This window comes from Triturus cristatus, chromosome 10, assembly GCF_964204655.1.
Source record: "Triturus cristatus chromosome 10, aTriCri1.1, whole genome shotgun sequence".
In the NCBI taxonomy this organism is placed as follows: Eukaryota; Metazoa; Chordata; class Amphibia; order Caudata; family Salamandridae; genus Triturus; species Triturus cristatus.
This window is the reverse complement of record NC_140593.1, coordinates 550,080,588-550,094,694: the sequence shown is the minus strand read 5'-3', so window position 1 is coordinate 550,094,694 and position 14,107 is coordinate 550,080,588. Positions and strand designations below refer to the sequence as shown.

The window sequence follows — 14,107 nt, the reverse complement described above, 5'->3', positions numbered from 1 at the left end:
GGTTCTTTTTCGCAGCATGTAAGTGTAAATGGGAGAAAAGTTGTTATGAAATATTCAATAGGTCAGTAACTCTAATAACTCTCAGACTACTACTTAAGGTTAGTCAGTTTATAACAAAGCTAAAAATAACCGAACATAGAGACACCTCAACACGAGAGTATAGAAATACAATGGAATTACCATGAATCCAAATCGGCGTATCCAGTTCTGATGGTGCAGCATAAGTAAGACAATTAATTCAAGAAGTAAGAATCAGGAAATCAGGAAGCATGAGTACAAATTTTCCTGCATCGAGGGTTGATGAGTAAAAAGCCTCAAATCTATCCATACTCTAAGTTGACATCCCTATTTAAGAATTTTCAGTGGACAAGAGGAAAAGATGTCAGTGCTTGGAGTCTTCCTAAGAGATTTCTCCACCATCAATGGGTCAAGTAGTGTAAAGCCACAATTGCAAATAAAGAGCTCGTTCTGAGATACTCTCCCTTCGAAGGCAAGAAAGAAGTGGGCACTTTCCCTAGTTCCAACAATCAGTTATCCACAGGTAACCTTCCCATGTGCCATCCAGTCTTGGTGCAGTTCCAGATGTACTTTTCCACATGTGTTGTCCATGTACCTTCTTCACAACAGTTTGTCCTTGGTGCCCAGACCATCTCCCATGTGATACTGTCTCTGTCTTCATCAACTCTAAACCCATGTAATTGTAACTTCTTTTCTCCTAGTCTAGTTACTAAAACAAATGCATTACTTTTCCTAAAGAATGCTTCTCCCACCTGCAATGGAAACACGAGAAAGAACAGATTCTGTAGTGCACATTAAATTCAACTATTAATCCTAAAGCAAGAGTTTTCAGGGACTTGCATTTGAGGTCTATGATTCTAGCTAACATAAGAATGCATCATTTAAGCTTTACAGAGTCACATAAACATTAATGCAATTTCAATTAATACATTTACCTACTAATAGGAAATATCAATTGTTAAACATTAATAATATGCTTGTAATGTCAACTTCACAGCACAAGTTTACATGTTAACATTTTCTGCTAGTTACATCTGTTTTCTATGTTAATCTCCATGACGCTTATCCATAAACTAGAGCATGTCAGATAATTGCGTTCATTCGTTTCAAAATCCTAACACCTCATGTTAACATAGTTTGCAAGATTATTTGCGGATGCGTTCTTCAGATGATTATAATGCAGTCCAACAAACAAAATGAATTTTTAACTTCATCACTAGTCAAACCAAACTATCACTAGGTAAGAAGGAACCTTAAATCCAAATTTTTCAAGAAAATAATCTGATTGAAGGGCATCAGATAGTGGGTCTCACAGCCTCGACAGGACTGCAACAGACTGTTACTTCGATGATCACTGTTTTGTTTCTGCTGTTTTTGCATAACTTAATGCACAGGCATTATTCTGATATAACAACAAATGCATTACATTTTAATTATCACAAAAGTAGGGGGTGAATGAAATTAAAATTTGTTTGCCTTGCCGCTTTGTGATTTTTTTGTAAAATATTGTAATTGTATTCATTTTATATAAGGAGGAGAAATATTTCACATAAAGTAGGTTTTGTTTTTGCATAACCACCATTCCTGCCCTTCTGTTGAGTGAAGCAGAGCAAAGTTAGAAAACTTTGTGAAGTGCAAAGATTTCTATACTGACACATCCTCTTGGAGGAAGTTTAATGTTTTCACTCCCCTACGACTGTGGAGTTTTTCCCAACACTTCCCCGACGAGTCATCACCGTTATTATATCTTTAATCATGAGTCTGGTACTACAGGTGAGTAATTGAGCATTTCTTGCTGATCTAGATAACTTTCTAAAACAACTTTCACACGAGGATGGACAATAAGTGGATTGAATTTAAAAATACTCCTGATAGCAAGATAGCGATAATGTTCTGTACAAGTGAATTGGGTAAAACCATCCTTGTCATCTTTTCCATCATCTGCATTTTAGCATTAAAAAAGCTCAGCATAGTAGACAGCTTAATTTTCATTGCCCACTTTACCAACTATGGTCCCGCGAACCATAAAAAGACCTGCGTAGTGGCTGTTTCCGTTTCAGATGCATACTCTTGTTTTCACCGGAAACAGGATTCCAAAATGGCTGGTATGTGCCCATTCAGTGATTGCACGTGTGCTTTTTGCTCGTTCAACAAGTTATGTATCTAGCACTATTTGGCCCCATTTTTTTTAAAAGATCAAGAAATAAAAATTTGCTTTACCTGGAATACATTTACAATTTCTCATCCTGGAAGGAATTTGCGACTTACCAACAGGGTTCTCAGGACTGGCTTTAGGGTGGTGTGACCACAGTGAGTGCTGACCTGGAATGGGGGCAGTGATCTTGGGGGAAGGGGGTTGTGTTTAGTGATACTTACGATTTAAAAGCGCCTGACTCCAGCTTTCAGGCAGCAATAAAAATGTCAAGAGAACTCTTGTGATCATTGTCCTTGCTAGAGAGGGACCAGAGGTTTGTCAAGTGGCAGTTTTGACTGACTATAAAGTAGCACAGAGGGTTAATATGTCTGCTACGAATAACAAATCTGTATGTTAAGCGTATAGCCGAGTGGATTAGTAAAGTCAGCCTTTACCAGCGCTTTAAAACAAATCAAGGGCCAGATGTATGACCATTCAATTTTGCAATTCCTAATGGGGTCGCAAATTACCTGCCTCATCAATATTTTTGAGGTAGCTCGCAATTTGCAACCAATTGGGAATGGCCAGCACTCACAGGGATGGTGGCCTGCTGATGTCAGCAGACCACAATGTCTGTGACTGCTTCTTCAATAAAGCAGTTTTTTTTTTTTTTAAATGCAGCCCCAGCCCGTTTTCCTTAAGGAAAACGGGATGCATTTAAAAAAGAAAAATGAAACGTTTCTGTTTCATTTTTTAAGAGTAGGCACTGGTCCGTGGGACCAGTGCCTACTCTTAAAAAGTATTTTTACATCCATTCACAAAGGTGAAGCAGTGCCCTGGGGACCCCTTCCTGTTTGCTAGTGGCTTACCACCAACTTGAAGTAGGTGGTAAACTGCGAGTGTTTTGTGACCACAAATGCAGTCGTAAATCAATGGTACATACCATTCTGACTCGCTATTAAAAAGGGGCACCTTTGGCAGTCCCCTTCCTAATAGCGACTTGTAAACACTATTTTGCGAGTCACTGACTTGCAAAATAGCGTTTGTACATACCAACACTCTTTCTTGCAATCGCAAATTGGCCTATTTCCCATTTGCAACAGCAAAAAACGGTCATACATCTGGCCTAAAAAGTATGTGAGAGAGGGGCTATGGAGAGATGAGGGGCCAGGTGGTAGTGAGGGAATCTGAGAAGGAGGCCATGGGCGGGGGGCGTCAAAAGAGATTGTCACACCAGGCACCACCAGTACTAAAGCCAGCCCTGAATGTTCTCACCATGTTTTAGCTATGATGAACTTGTGGGCAAATAGCACTGTAAGTAAGTTGTCCAACTGAGGACCAGATTTACCAAAGTGTCACTCAACGCAGTGCAGCAGACAAAAATGCTGGGCTGCGATGTTTGACATGGAGAGAGCAGGAGAGCGCCATATCTACAGAGATATGGCACTCTCACCCCCCCTTCTCCCTAGAGCCGGCTCAGAATTTTGTTGCCAAGTGTCACCTGCATACCATAGTGCAAGGATGTGTAGATGAGTCTAGAATAGGTTTTGTAGTACAAAATACTATACCTAGACAACTTTTAAAACTTTTCCCACTTTGTTTGTATGCTGTACAGTGCAGCATACATGCAAAGTCGGAAAAGTAAGGAGAGAGAAAAACATTTCTCCTTTCCTCGCCTGCTTTCAAGTGGTGTTAACGTTTGATGCAAAACCATGTAGACTATTGTTAGTAGATAGGGTTTTGCATCAAAAACCGTGGGTGGTTGCAAATGGCTGGTATGTGCCCATTCAGTGATAGCACGTGTGCTTTTTGCTCGTTCAACAAGTTATGTATCTAGCACTATTTGGCCCCATTTTTTTTAAAGATCAAGAAATAAAAATTTGCTTTACCTGGAATACATTTACAATTTCTCATCCTGGAAGGAATTTGCGACTTACCAACAGGGTTCTCAGGACTGGCTTTAGGGTGGTGTGACCACAGTGAGTGCTGACCTGGAATGGGGGCAGTGATCTTGGGGGAAGGGGGTTGTGTTTAGTGATACTTACGATTTAAAAGCGCCTGACTCCAGCTTTCAGGCAGCAATAAAAATGTCAAGAGAACTCTTGTGATCATTGTCCTTGCTAGAGAGGGACCAGAGGTTTGTCAAGTGGCAGTTTTGGCTGACTATAAAGTAGCACAGAGGGTTAATATGCCTGCTACGAAGAACAAATCTGTATGTTAAACGTATAGCCGAGTGGATTAGTAAAGTCAGCCTTTACCAGCGCTTTAAAACAAATCAAGGGCCAGGTGTATGACCATTCCATTTTGCAATTCCTAATGAGGTCGCAAATTACCTGCCTCATCAATATTTTTGAGGTAGCTCGCAATTTGCAACCAATTGGGAATGGCCAGCACTCACAGGGATGGTGGTCTACTGATGTCAGCAGACCACAATGTCTGTGACTGCTTCTTCAATAAAGCAGTTTTTTTTTTTTTAAATGCAGACCCAGCCCGTTTTTCTTAAGGAAAACGCGATGCATTTAAAAAAGAAAAAGGAAACGTTTCTGTTTCATTTTTTAAGAGTAGGCACTGGTCCGTGGGACCAGTGCCTACTCTTAAAAAGTATTTTTACATCCATTCACAAAGGTGAAGCAGTGCCCTGGGGACCCCTTCCTGTTTGCTAGTGGCTTACCACCAACTTGAAGTAGGTGGTAAACTGCGAGTGTTTTGTGACCACAAATGCGGTCGTAAATAAATGGTACATACCATTCTGACTCGCTATTAAAAAGGGGCACCTTTGGCAGTCCCCTTCCTAATAGCGACTTGTAAACACTATTTTGCGAGTCACTGACTTGCAAAATAGCGTTTGTACATACCAACACTCTTTCTTGCAATCGCAAATTGGCCTATTTCCCATTTGCAACAGCAAAAAACGGTCATACATCTGGCCTAAAAAGTATGTGAGAGAGGGGCTATGGAGAGATGAGGGGCCAGGTGGTAGTGAGGGAATCTGAGAAGGAGGTCATGGGGGGGGGGGGGTCAAAAGAGATTGTCACACCAGGCACAATGGTGCAAGGGAAAGCCCATGTACCAGCCATGGAATACCCACTTGATGCTAAGTAAACAAAAGCAGCAATTAAAATTGCTTTGTATTATTTGTAGGCAACTTTTCATCGCAAGACAAGTTTTGCGCTGGAAAGTAAATAACCCCAAAACATTTTGCGCTGGTTTGCATCACTTTTGAGAGGCAAACACATTGCAAAATATTTGCAATCTGGTCCTAAGTATCCTGTTTCTGGTGCAAACTGGATTATCCAGGTAGCTGTACTCAGGGCCATAGTTTATTTCAAGGAACTTTGCATTTGTTTGCACGCCAGCTACCAGCACCTCATCCATATTGTTGAATGAAGGAACATTGTGCTCATTGAGAAAGGCGGCTTGATGAATGTAGTGAGAAAGATAAAAAGTGATGAGTGTAAATCTATTTTAATCAGCATTCAACACTGATTTCAGTTTCTCTAGGTTCATTCAATTTCACTGGGTTTGCTTGGCTTGCCATTAGAGACAAGGACAAACTATTTTCATATCAGAATTGGCCCATCCATATTTGAAAAGACATATTCGCTGTGTATGGTACACAGGAGACTCCAGTTGTGTTTCATCCTGTTTGAACATAATGAGTGGTGTTTAGCTTGGGTTCTGTGGCACATTGACCACATCCAGGCATGCCCACCCAACTTAGATGATATACTAAGAAGCTCAAAACATGATGTATGTAAAAAGCAGAGAATTGCTTGCCAGTATGAACATTGTTCCCAGTCACAGCTGTTATGCACTAAGGCAGGGAACATGTAATGCTAGGAAAAAGCAGCATTTCATTCTGTATCAAAGACGCGGAACAAACATTTGCAATTACAAAATAGCCTTTGCCCCATTCCAAAATGGAGATTTCAGTCAGAAGTGTCTGTTCCCATCCCCTTTGCCCAGGAACATGGCCACCTGTTGACTATGGCCCGCTTCAATTTTGCACTGCTTCAATTACGACTGAAAAATGCAAACACTTGCTCCCACTAGGGATAAATTCTCTCTGATTCATTATAGGTCTGAAATTCATTGGATGCTGTGTTGTTGTATTAGTTGTACATGAATTCACGTCTGAAGGTTGCAGTATCAATCATTATTGTTTTTATTTGTTCATAAGTGATGTGTTTGTACAAATGTTGACACATTTCAGCCATAAATATATTTATCAGCCGCGTCAGGTCTAAGTGCCTTATTTTGATCTTGGGGAATTGGTTACTCTGTCACAACAGTGACAGATATTCCGTCGGCCAAAATATAAATCCCATTATACCCTATGGGATTTATATTTTGGTGGACGGGATATCCACCACCATTGTGACAGAATAACCAGTCCACCAAAATCTAGATACAGTCCTAAGTTTTAAAACAAATTGCAAGCTTAAAACATTTGTTCAAAGGATGAGATATTTCTCTACTGATACAGCCGGATTGCATAACATCCTCAATGTCATAATTTAATGTTTATATTGCAATGTCTCTACGAAATGCTTCAATCAAAAGATAGTTGATAGTGTCAGTACTAGGGAGTATAAAATGCAACAACCTTCAGAGTATATGAAAAAATAAAAATAACAAATCCCCTCTAATGAACAAACTGCCTCATATTGCAATTTATATTGCTCATTTGAGGTGCTTTGACCAGAAAGAAAAAAAAATCCTTTAAATCTTTATAATGGAGCAATGAAAGCACACATTTTAATAGTTTTTTATATATCAAATCTCTTATTTTTGGTACATAACGATATGAAAAAACAAAAATTAGCTTGTTGATTAAACAAATGTAACATTGCAATCCATAACATTATAGAAATCTACATACGTGGGCATGGTCAGTACTCGCAAAAAGAATAGATGCTGAGCCAATCAAATATTCACCCTCAGTCACAGATCTGGGTTAAATTCATCATATTTTTGCACACCACACCATTCCAGTTTTGACCCAGCCATATATAAATCAGTCTTGACCCTGTGCCCATGGGAACAATCCACCCTGAAGTGTCAGGCCAGGTCAACCCTGGACCACAAACAAGCATCCTGGGACCATTTTCGGGGTTTCACCCCTCATCAGCCAGGCTAGCTTCAAACTGGTGGCGTAGTGAGCACGTGACCCACGTCTGGGCATTCCCTTCCCACGCAGGGTGACAGATGCAAAAAGAACAGATGATGGACAGAATGCTGAGCCAATAAAACATTTAGCCCCATTCACAGATTTGGGTTAAATCCATTGTTTTTCTGCACAACATGCCATTCCAGTTTAGACCCAGCCATATGCAAATTAGTCTTGACCCTGTTACCGATGGGAACAGTCCCGCCCGAACTGCCAGTCCAGGTCCACCTTGGACCAGAAACAAGCATCCTGGGACAGCTTTCGGGGTTTCACCCCTCATCAGCCAGGCTAGGTTGAATCTGGTGGCGTAGCGAGCACGGGACCCACATCTTGGCATACCCTTCCCACGTAGGGTGACAAATGCAAAAAGAAAAGATGAGGGACAGAATGCTGAGCCAATCAAACATTCAACCCCATTCTCAGATTTGGGTTAAATCCATTGTTTTTCTGCACACCACACCATTCCCATTTAGACCAAGCCATATGCAAATCAGCCTTGACCCTGTTCCCCATGTGAACAGCCAAGCCCGAACTGCCAGGCCAGGTCCTCCTTGGACCAGAAACAAGCATTCGTGGACAGGGTTTGGGGTTCCACCCCTCATCAGCCAGGCTAACTTGATTCTGGTGGCGTCAAAATACTCACAAAAAGTTATTTTCAAAGAAGTAAGTAAATCAGTGTACAAGGATGTCCATAACACAGCACACAATGGATTTCATTTATATAATGAATTAGAGTGAATTTACTCCTAGTGAGATCAATTGTTTATTTTAATTATTTTGCTCCATTTCTCATAGGGTTACCGTACAATCTCTGTATTTCAATGAATTCTGATTGAAAGCAGTATTTTACCCAACAGAACTCAAATTGAGTTAGCATATGAATGTTTCTGTAGCCTCAATGGCTACACACAGTACACAGCTACACAGCATTACCATAGTCCTGCCATGCCCAGTGCACAGCTATGCACCACCTATTGTGCTTCTACCTGGTTTCAAAAAAGGAGAATGCAGAACCAGCAAGAGTGAGGTAAAGTGGCAGTGAGTGTCTGGTGTGGGATTAAAAAGGCATGAGCTGAAATCAAGACTGTGCAGCCTTGGTATTCGAGAGCCCGGCATACAGTAGCACTGGCCACGGGCTTCTGAGCAAATCCTACCCTTATGCTAATTAAGCACTGGTTGTAATCGTTGTTTTCCTCCATTGAACCAATTGAATTAACACACCTGATGATGATGATTTGTGATCAGAGTCTGAAAAAAGGGATTAGAACAGCACAAAGTTAGATGGCAATGTCCAGTTGGTATAACTTCATGCATCCAATTATTTTAATCTGCCAGGTCAATTAAATTCTCCTCATGTATTTTGCCTCTGCCCACTCCCATACAACATCTGTATTCGTGTGTCTTCCACTCTGTCAGTTACATGGACAGTGTTTTCCTAATGCTTTTGCAAAGTGGTGTAGATTTTGAATTACTACCGGTTTGGGTGGTAGGTGTGCATTCAAGAAGAGTGTTTATCTCAGTTCATTACCCAAAACTCCCTTTTTGTGCCACTCAATGAATGAATTTTGAAAGTCTTCTGGAAACTGCTAGACAAGCATGCCATGGTGCTCAATTGGTGTCACTGTCTCCTTAAAAGCAGGGTACCTTGTGGCAGGCAGGGTGCACTATGTCAAAAACGTGATAGTGATGCTACTTTGCTTTGCTATTTACTCCATCTTTTGTTGTGAAGACTACTAACTTCAGAAAAGTGGCAGTAAAATGCTACTTCTTTAGCAGTTAGAATGGTGGGTCGCTGTAGGAAGATCTGGTATGGGCAGTCATGTGCATATTAAACTCACCTTTGAAGCAAATTTCTTTTCCCTATGGCCAAATAGTAAATGAAACTAAAGTCCGTAAGACATGGATATATTTTCCAGATGGGTCACTCATCAATCTATATTGACTTGAATACTCGTTTGCTGCTGTCATTGCATGCCTGACTGAAATGATTCATCCCTGAAAGTGCCCACCATCCCAATTGCTGGAAAGGCATCATTTCTTTATATACTTCCACAGTTTAGTGACCAACATGGCAATAGCTCTTCACAACTAAGGGCAATGTGAATTCTGGGATGGCAATGTGCTTTGCATTCAGGGACGGGAAAATGCAAAAACATGTTGGAATGCTTGAATACATCTCAGCCACTGGTAATATTTCAGGGTCGCATCCCAATCCATTGTAATTTTGCACACAAGGCCGCCTCAGTTTGTACCCAGCTACATGCAAATCAGTCTTGACCCTGCACCAATGGGAACAGTCCTGCCCGAACAGCCCAACCTGGTCATCCCTGAACTGAAACCCAAAGCAACCCAGGAGAGGTTTCACCCTAGTTAGAGCTCATCATTCAGGCAAGCTTGGTTCCAGTGACACAGTGTGCACGGGACCCACATCTGGGCATACGTGTCCCACGTTGGGCAACCCACTAAAGTATACAAAAAAGTGATGGATGGATGCTTGAATTAATCTCAGCCACTGCTAACGGCCACATCCCAGCCCATCGTTATTTTGCACAAAATGCCACCTCAGTTTGGGCCCAGCTATATGCAAATCACTCTTGACCCTGCTCCAGTGGGAACAATCCAGCCTGAACTGCCAAGCCTGGTTCTCCCTGAACATGAACACAATCTACCCAGGACCGGTTTCACCTAAGTTAGAAGTCATCAGCCAGGTACCACTTGGTTCCATTGACACATTGTGAACAAACCCATGTCTGGGCATATCCGTCCTTCTTAGGGCGACACACTAAGTATAAAAAAAAGTGATGGATTGAACCATTTCATCCATCACCTTTTGTATACTTTATTCTAGCATTGCATAATTCACATTGTCGCATTTATATGTTAGAGCAATATGGATAATGAAAAGGTGACAGTGATTTTAACCCTGGGAGCAGATATAGATATCTGCATGGCAATGGTACTTTACACTGTAGGATAATGTAGAAACTTCCATTGAATGTGTGTTTCTCATACTTGACCAAGTGTATAGTGACATCTAGGCAGTGTATGTAACCTACTGGATAATTCTAATGAGGCCTGAGGTTGTACACTAAGTAACCTGAGTCTGCTTTAGCAACCCAAAACAACTACTCTGACATCCTTGGATGCCTACTGATACAGTGATCAGTCTCCTCTCATTGTGTGTGTATTCTCCTGTCAGAATGGTCAGTGTTAGTCTACTTAAATGTCAGTGATCACCCTTGACAGGCTGGAATTTTAAGCTGTACTGTAGCATATTTGTCAAGCTCCCCAGGGAAGCATGCACATTTAGTATCCAGTTACAAAAGGTATATGCAGTATTTTTATTGACTCTTAACTGGCACAGAAATAATGATGGCATTTATTCGTGGTAAAGAATTTAAAACTAATGTTATTTTTGGTCGAATGGTAATTTACCTTGAAAAAAAAAGACAAGAGGTGTTTGGCAAAACAGGAACAGTTGGTTTAATCAAACTCTTCGGCTGGGAGAACAATTACAGAGTCGGTGTCTGATGACTGTCTCAAAGTACAGTCGAACTGAGCCCCAGTATCTACATTTCTTGGAGCATCATAACATAATTCAGAGATTCTTTATAGGAAGAGAAATGCAGGCCTAATCATGGAGTCATAAATTACTCCCATCTGATAACAAATGTAGGTGGACGTGGACACAATTAGGGCCAGTGGGTAACATGTCCAGATGTCCGGCATGAGGAGCGCATGATCACTGCGACGCCGCAATGGTCCTGGGAGATTGGACAAAATAAAGCACACATGGCCAAATGGGTGGCATCTAACTTTATGGGGTTTTGGGAATGCGCACCCCTTTGGCCATGTGTGCTTTATTTTGTCCCATCTCCCAGGACTATTGTGGCGTGACGCTGCCTATCTGTGGGATTAATCTGGGTTTTCCTGTTTGTGTGTGTTTGTTCTGCTGGTATGTGCCACCCCACCTGTGATCTGTCAATCAGTTGCCTCAGGCCTAGGTCGCAAAGCCTGCCTGACCACGTATTTCTGACTCGAAGTTGACGGAGAGATCATATCAGGTGATTTCCACAACAGGGATGCGATCTCGTTTTTATATACACATGTATCATCGCATACATCAACAGTGACTTTTTCAATATTAGCATTCTCCACTCTAGTTGAATTTTCAACGACATCATTTATCTCACCCTTCATGACAGTAACATTATTATTGTTTTATAGTGCTTCAGTTTTAACTTTTACTACTTTCCTAGTTACCTGCATCCTACCCAATTTGAGGGCTGCAGTTTTACAGCAGGAAACCCCCAATTGTAGGAAACCACACAAAAACAATATGAAGATGAGAATGGGCAGCAATGATGTACACAGACCAGTCAACCACTGGGGGAGCCAGAAAAAACAGTTGGAGTGCCATTCCTGCTCAGAGGCACCTCCCTCATTTTGCATGTCTGTTTGTAAACTGTGCAGTGCTTGGAGTCCCATTGTTCATGTTGTTGCCTTGGATAAATGTGCAGCAGAATGCACCGATCTTGGCCCAAACCCTCCCTCCATTGCAATCATTAAATCCAACACATATCGATGTTGTATCCCCATGAGGCGGATGGGAATATATGATGTTACTTAGCAGACCATTACTTCGCAAGTTTTTACTACGATGTTTTTACATCGCAAATACCATTACTATGCAAGATTTAACTGCGCATGCTTTTAGTTCGCAAATACATTTAAAAGTACTAAATATGCATTTACTTCGCAGTATATTACTAACTATACAACTTCTACGCATTTTTGACTCTTTTTTGTGTGTGGCGAGGAGCGGACCCCCGTTCGAAGCTGTGCTGGCTGTGTGATTTAACGAGGGCATCGTCCTGCTGATCTGCGCGGCTTTACTCAGGCACTCACAGAGCCTTTCAAGTAATTTATGATACCTGCGGGGGTGGAGACAGAGAGTAACGGCTGCGTATCGGAACCCTTCAACTGCGCTCTGCTGGACAAGGCCATATCTGATGAGTCATTGCGGCGCCGGAGCCGGCTGTCCAGGAGGGGCTCCTCAGTGTGGTGAGGCCCGTGCTGAGCAGGAGGTACCGCGGTGAGTGGGGAGGCCGGGACTGGTGGCTTGCTGCTGCTGCAGGGCCCTCTCGCGGCCGGAGCCGAATCGCGCAAGATAAACACTGAAGCGTGGCAACTCGGAGCGCCCCCCACTGCCCTCGCTGGCATTGAATTTAAAGGCGGTGCAAGAGGGGGGCTCTAACAGGAACAACACCTCGATGATGTCCTGCATTATTTAGACGCGACCCCGCATTGCGGCCTGGCTTCCCCCTAGAGGCAGGCAGTGAAGAGAAAGGCCTACTGAAGCAAAGGACACTCCTAGAGTCCCTTTCCTGGATTAATTGAGCAATATATTGCCCAAGAACTGCGGAGCAGGGGTAAGACCCATGTGAATTGGTTACAGGTGATTCTTCTATCTTGCTGGGGGCTGAACCGCTGGCCGGGCTGTGCTCCGCAGCTACTTCCTGCTTGGGGCTGAATTCCGGGCTGGGCTTTGCTCCGCCACTTTTCTTGGCCGGGCTTGGCTCCGCCACACTGGGACTACATCTCCCATCAACCCTGACCGCGGCGAGGACGCCGCAAACGCCATCCGTAAGCGCCAGGAGGCGCATAAAGGACTGTTTGGGGCCGAGTTCCTTGTGATCCTTCTATCTTGCTGGGGACTGTTTGGATCCTCGGGACGTGCGCGGGACATGCCGGGAGAAGCCCGGGACAAGGGCGGGTCCGTCTGTGGCCGTCAGGGGCTGCAGGAGGCTGGGCTGGGGCACCCCTCTTGGACTTGATGGTAGAGACTAAACGAGCTATGGACCCCCGACATTTGTGTTAATTTCCGTAATACATTGTAACCAGTGAATTCTTGCCCTGATACTTGTTCATCATTATGAGAAGTGCCCCTGTGGGGCCATATTTTGTTATTGTTGTTTATTCTGCTTATCTCAATCGATCAGTTCAATCTGTGTATGAGATTTTATCATCATTCGTAGATAGTTTTGTTTAACCCTTTACAATGAGCAGCAAGGGCAAAAATAGTATGCCCTCTGCTGCCCGCCCAATGACTAGACAATTAGCTGCAACGACCCAACCTTCGACCCTTACAGCCATTGACAAAATGCTACAAAAAACAATAGGGGTAGTGGCAACAGCCATAGAAAATACTGAAAGGCGTCTTTCAATTACCCCCGCTATGCCCCTTTTTACATCTGTGGGCGATAGCTCTGTAGCCACAGCTAACCCCGTTGAATCTATGTCGTTTCACATGCCTTCTTTTTCTGATCTTCCTTGTGCTCAGACTGAGCCTGATGAAAATCTTTTAATAGAGGTTCCTCCATCTTCTTCTCCGTCGGCATGTACAATGCCCTTTAAACCCCATGCTAGAACTAAAAATGTAAAACGGGTTAAAAAATCGGCTAAGGGAACAGCATCAACACCGGTTTATGTGCAGTTCGACCCGGGCCCTCCATCTTCTATTATAGGTCCTCCTGTTTGGGCTACCCATCTGATAATTGATCTCCAGTCACATTTAGAACACCTTATTATGACCCATTTTAAATCTTTGACTTCCAGGATTGATAGATTAGCATCATTGATAAACAATAAAGGCCCAGGGAGATCTCAGTCTAGCCCTCCGACAGGGAATCCTGTTATTGTAGGGGCTGAAGGAGTAACCAAGCCTGCCACCAAAGGTCCAAATCAAGGTGCAAGTATTCGCCCTGACATCTGTACGCATGTCT

At 42.7% G+C, this 14,107-nt stretch overlaps 1 protein-coding gene across 6 annotated transcripts in view; it reads left to right on the top strand.

Moving 5' to 3' along the window:
* LOC146789704 (sodium channel protein type 5 subunit alpha-like) overlaps positions 1-14,107 on the top strand; it is a 975,168-nt gene that overhangs the window by 880,198 nt on the left and 80,863 nt on the right. The gene's annotated exons all lie outside the window — the stretch shown is intronic.